Source organism: Solea senegalensis, linkage group LG11 (assembly GCF_019176455.1).
Source record: "Solea senegalensis isolate Sse05_10M linkage group LG11, IFAPA_SoseM_1, whole genome shotgun sequence".
NCBI lineage: Eukaryota > Metazoa > Chordata > Actinopteri > Pleuronectiformes > Soleidae > Solea > Solea senegalensis.
Genome location: NC_058031.1, coordinates 19,516,650 through 19,523,424, shown reverse-complemented (window position 1 = coordinate 19,523,424; position 6,775 = coordinate 19,516,650).

Genomic DNA, 6,775 nt, shown 5'->3' with positions numbered 1-6,775 from the left:
GGTAATGAGTGCGTGTTTCGTAGTCCAGATCAAATCCTTGAAATTTGGAAAGAGCAAATAAGCAGCGAAGCAGTAGAGAAGAGAGTGATGCAACATTACAGGTGCTAACTGCTGTAAAACACCAATGCTGAACAACAATACTGAAGCGGATTGATTAGAAAATATGTCCTGATTAATGCATCACTTATTTCCATTTGCTAAATAAATAGGTTTAAATAATAATTGTGATCTTCAGCGTGAGAGTTGCATATGAAAATCAAGTCAGTGACACGTTGTACGTTTTTCTTTTTTTCCATATAATCAGACTGATTGTCAGAGGGTGTACATGTACACACATTTTCAATGTACTAGTGCAGAGGGAGCTTCTTTCCCCCTCCCTAGATGAACGACTGTAACCTACCGATTTGATAAATTACATAAGTTCTGATGATAGGCTCATAGCAACTCAAGTCAAGGCCAATAAATCAAAACACAGATTTGTGGAAAACATTTTTCAAAGATGTTTTCTTGATCTTAAAAACTGGAGCCGGACTAGAATGTCAATGTATTTGCATCCCATTTTTGTTTTATTGGTTTAGAGTCTGTTATCATACTGAGTCACAGAAGACATTCTTTTTTGGAGGTAGAAACGGCAAAGCTCCTTGTAAACCCATGTTTAACCCTGATAAGACCTAACAGAATGAATTCCTTGTTTCTGACAGTGAGTGAAATGGACAAAGGGTCCAAGTCAGTACGTTTAACATGTGTCTGGTTGTGTAAGAAACTGGAGATGCATGTGTTTTTAAAGGCTCATGGAAATTTCCTAGCTTACTGTGCAATACATCAAGGATCATTTTGAGGTAGGGCCACACGGTTGGTGTAGTGGTTCGCACTCTTGCCTTTGCAGCAAGAAGACCCGGGTTCTACACTAAATCCTACTTTTAATGACTACTACAGTGTCCACATTATTCAACCCCTGGAATTCCTCAAAAGTGCACACATTTGCAAAATCACGTGTTGTCTCAAGCACACCTGATGCAACTAATGCGTGCTAGAGAGAACCAACAAATACTTGACTGCTGGTAATGATGGTAACGCTTGATTGCATGGTAGAAATAGTGGCAATGACAAGGATATGAAAGGATAGCAAAGGAGGTACTGTGGAGATACAGTTGGAAGCATAGTTTGCAAGTTTTAAGTTAAAGGAACAGTGGGGACACTACGTGGACGTAAGAAAGAGGACGCTATCAATGCCTGCCACCAGAGTCCTGAGGAGGCAGGCGGTCAAAACTGACAAGCAGGAACTGAGGTTGCAGTTTCCATAAGGCACATACTACATGGCTCCACTTTGCTTAAAACTTTATAAATAAGCCAAAGAGGTTTTGGGATTCTGTACTGCATCATGCGTGCAGCAGGTCATAAACAGCCAAAGGCTACTCTACCAAGTACTAAAGATGCTTGTCATGAAGAGGTTGAATCATTATGAGACTGCAGGAGTCATTAAAAGTGGCATTTTGTGTTCAATTTGGAGAAACCCCTTATAATATTAGTTTTGTTGAGCTTTTTAAATTGTTTTGATAGTTTGCAAGTGTTTCAGTTAACCTAATTTGCTAATTTGCATAAGATGTATTATGAGTTAATTGTCAGATTTAGGTCAAATACACCATTTCTAAATTAGAGTATATTGTTAAATATCTAAGTATTTGCCTGTGAACATTGGAGGAAGCACTGTGGTTGTGTTTTAGATAATTTGAAGCTGTTCCAAATCTCTATTTTACATTCAGGGTACCCTGTTTCACAGAGACAACATTTCTTTGAGAAAAGTGCAAAAGTTTTTGAGGCAGACTTTTTTTTCCCAAAATTTTTGCACCCATAACATGTACATATACAAACATCAACTGTCCACGTCGACCTACAGCACGGGAATGCTGCTGACACAGAGTTGCACAATCCAACTGTGTCAAATGTTATAATTTATAACAATTTTTTTTATTTTATTTTTTTTAAAAAAAGGACAAGTCACACATGAAGAAACCTGGACAAATGAACAGTGAGTCAGAGCAATCATGGACCCGCCTGGAGCCACTCCATCTAACGAGGTGGGTCATGCTGGGTGTCACCAGGGAGCAGCACAGATGGAATTCACCAGCGCTCCATGTGTATACACTGCACGTTTATCTCTTGGTGAGGTCACTCACTTTGACCATATCATGTCGGCCGGGCCTGGCTGCAAGTTAAAAGTCACTCATTGTTCCGAGACAATTAGTCTGAACAACACGCACCTTTTTCAAAGTTCAAAGTAAAGAGAAGAGAACATTTAAAAAAAAGCTGAGTCAATATTTGAGTAAATATTATTTAAAGGAGCTGAAAAGCTGCGGGCAATATTCTGTAAAGAATGTGAGGAAAAACATCTGATCTGATCATAAGATCTGATTAAACCTCCAAACCTTTATTTTTAATCTTAATTACCGTGTCGTGTTGTTTCATTGCTTTTCACACAATTATGTCTATTTTTGTGCTCTTGTCTGCCGTGGGTGTTTTTTAAAATCCCCAGTATCTGCCACTGATGCAGCAGCGAATCACACACACACACATAACATTTAAAAACAGAAACAAAAATAAAAAACAAAAAGGTTTTCAATATCCTTAATATATAAACCCAATATGAACCAATACATAAACAAAATATCCTCTTTAGATGATGTGAGGACAGTTGGTACCAGTCTGACATTAATTAAATTAAAGTGAACCTGAGGCCTTTAGTGACTGTGGACTAGAAAATTTACCCTGTGGATAAACCAGCCTTGAGAACAATAATGTTTTGTATTATTATTTCATTAAATCTACATTGACAACATAGATTGAAAGATGGAAGTGTATATATTGTATTAACTACCATGTATGTGATTGTGTATGTGATTATTGCTCAATCAGCTCTCCAGCGTATGAGCCATAAAGAGATCTTTTCCTCATGTGATGCCTGACATAAGAGTCCATGTTTACACAGAAGGAGGAGGAGTGGTGTGAATTTATGACAGACACTGTGTTGTTGAGATGCCTTCAGGCTACGTTTCAATGTACACATGTAGAAAACACACATTGCTGTAACAAGTTGTTACTTCCTGTGGGCGTGAGTGTGTATGTGCAAATGTGTTATGGACATAACATGTCTTGGATCTTGTCCTCATAACTCCAAGTAATGCACAGTGAGGACATTTTTGGCTGGTCCTCACTTTCCCAAAATGACCAAAATCTGTTTAGGTCCCCACAGTTACATAGTGGAGACTTGTCTTCCATATGGGGACAAAAGTCAAGTCCCTGTAATGTAAATTGTTACATTTTAACATGAAGACATGTTTTAAAGGTTTGCAGAGGTTAGGGTTTGGTTAAGTTTAGGGTCAGGGTTAAGATTAGACCAGTAGTACAGTAATTATGGTTAAGGTTAGTGTCAGTACCCAGGAAATGAATGTAAGTCAATGCAATGTCCTCTAAAGTCATGGAAATGAGCGTGCGTGTGTGTGTGTGATTGAGAGCAGGTGTTTTATACTGCTGTCATTTTCCTAAAGGATGAAGTTGCATAAATACAACAATAAACGTCACATGTTGACAGTGAACATCAGCGAACTGGAAAATGATTATCTTAGACCAACCAGAATCACTGCTTTAACCCCATCCAACATTGACGTCTTTGTTATGGAAACCTACAGCAATGACTGTACGGAAACCTGAGCGGCACAAAGTTTAAAACTTCCATTAGCGTCACGCACATCATAAGATATCTGACTCAATGAAGACTATGATGATATCGCTGAGATGAGGAGCATTTCTTTTCTTCCTACTTCCTTGATATGTGACTCAGCAAGAAAAAGCACCATAGTAATTGCCACTGGGCCAAAGAGTCTTTGAGAAAAGAAGTGAGTTGTTTTGCATGTGGGGCCATAATGATACTGTAAAACCATAAAGCCACCCAGCACTAGCCTTTAAATCAATAGATCTTGTGTTTGCCTGCTCTGGTCTGTAGGTCATAGACTAATGTGGACAATCTGTGTCATTCATTATAATGTAAATAACACACACACAGAGATGTAGACAATGGCATCACTATTTGTTATTTATAATATGAGTTAAAGTTTCTCCACTGCTTACTTTACACTTTAACCCTTAGTGCTCACATGGCACAAAGCACCCATGTTTTTTTTTTGTCTTCTTATGTGTTGTTGAGTCAAAGTTATGATTCATTTTATATCGCATTTTTATTAGGGATATAAAGTAGCAATTATTCACAAAGTCACAGAAAATAGAGCATTTTTCTTTTGTCTTTTTCACAAATTCAATCCGATTTTAAACATTTTGAGTGCTTTTTTTTTTCCATCAGGTTGCCTAAGTTGTGCTGAAAAAAGGATATAAGACACTCTATATTGTACATTCTCATAGCCTTTGTATATACTGTACGTTTAAACATAGTAATGCAAATGCTCTGTGTTCTAAGGGTTAATATACACATTTACCCCCAAGCAAAACTCTCGCGTTGACGCGCAGCAAGAGCATCTATTGAATGTGGGCCGTTTTTTTTTCACCAGTGACCTAACGTCAGGTCCAGCACATCATCTGGTGAGATGACTCAGACAGGAGGTACAGACATGTTATGTGCTTGATCCAGATCATCTTGATTCAGACTCTACCACCGTTTTTCTCTCTCACTCTCTCTCACATTGAAAACAGTGATGTGAGGAAGCTGAAGTGTAGAGAGGCAGGTGGGTGTTGAAAGGTTGTAAAGCACCTGGAGGTGTTTGATTTCCTCATCACCTCTCCAGACGCCCTGTATCAGCTGGCATATGTCCAAGCTTCAGTAACTTTAGTTTAATGCATTATCCTAGTGTCATCAGTGTCTGACGTATCTGATGTGCCCAGACTGTGCGGTTGCCCTTAAACACCTACTCGCTTATTAGATACACAGTACACCTAATAAAGTGGCAGGAGTGCAAACCTTGTTTGTGATAAGTTGTTATTTTAATTACTGATGCCTTTCTATCATTTTGAACCACTCTTTCTCAGACCTTGAGAATCAAAGAGGCATTTTCACCTCCAGACAACTCTTGCTCCCTGAATATTTTCTCTTTTTTGAATAATTATCTGTAAACATTAGACATAAAACAGGAGATCTAAAACATTCTAATTGAACTTCGGCAGGTTGTCTTGACCTTGTCTACAACAAAGTGACCAGTGAATGTATTTCAGTGTGTAAAACCACATTTATATATGATCCATGCATGAAGAAAAATTGATTATTTATCAAAATCAGTGAAGTGACACACACTGTTTGACTTGACATGCCGACACTTTTAGCGTCGCCACACTTTCATAGAGCAAGGACAGAGGTTCAGGTGCAGAGGAGAATACATGGCAGCATTTCATATGCACTTTAGAGCAAAGGCCTTGCTTTGTGGAGGTCACCATCTTGCTTAGCCATATTCCTCCGGATGCCCGAGTGGACAAACCGGCAAGCGCATGTGCTATGAAGCACATGTTCATTATGCAAATACAAGAGGATAACATCTTGTAAAAAAACATACTTTAGTATGTCATCCAAAATTGCACCAAAATCTCATCGTTTAGTTTGTCGTCCAAAAAGTTACCAAAAATTCATGGTTAAGTATTTTGTCCAAAACTGCACAAAAAAATTCAGAATTTAATATGTCATCCACCAGAAATTCACAGTTTAGTATGTTGTCGAAAAAATCACAAAAAAAATCATAATTTAGTACGTAGTCCAAAATCAGGCCAAAAATCTATATTTTGTATAGTATGTCGACCGAAATCAGTCAAAAAAGTCATAGTAAAGTATGTCGGCCGAAATCAGTCAAAAAAGTCATAGTAAAGTATGTTGTCTAAAATGAGTCAAAAAAGTCATAGTATAGTATGTCGTCCAAAAAAATTAAAAAAATTTCATAGTATAGTATGTCGTCCAAAATCAGTCAAAAAAGTATAGTCCAAAATTCAAAAAGTCAGTAAAGTGTAGTCCAAAATCCAGTCAAAAAGTCAGTATGTCAACCAAATCAGTCAAAAAGTCAAGTAGTATAGTATTTCATCTGAATCAGTCAAAAGTATAGTATGTAGTCCAAAATCAGTCAAAAAAGTCATAGTATAGTATGTCGCCCGAAATGAGTCAAAAAAGTTATTGTATATTATGTCGTCTAAAATCAGTCCAAAAAGTCATAGTAAAGTAAGTCGTCCAATATCCGTCAAAAAAGTCATAGTACAGTATGTCATCCAAAATTAGTAAAAAAAGTTGTAGTATAGTATGTCGCCCGAAATGAGTCAAAAAAGTCACAGGACAGTGTGTCGTCCAAAATAAGTCAAAAAATGTCATAGTATAGTATGTCATCCAAAATCTGTCAAAAAAGTCATAGTAAAGTATGTCGTCCAAAATCACTCAAAAATAAAAAAAAATTTGTATGTCGTACAAAAAAAAACCCCAAAATGTTCCAGTTATAGAGCAACTGTTCAAAGCAGGTATTGAACCCTGGACTACTGTGTTAATGGCAAGAGAACTAACCACTACACCAACATTAGGGATGAACATGTTATTATGTAGTCCTAAAACACCCTAGAAACTCATAGTATAGTATGTCATCCGAAATCAGTCAAAAAGTCATAGTATAGTATGTCGTCCAAAATCAGTCAAAAAAGTCATAGTTTAGTATGTCGTCCAAAATCACTCAAAAATGTCATAGTATAGTTTGTCGTACAAAAAGAACCCCAACGTATTACGTGATTGTTCAAAGGAGGGATTGAA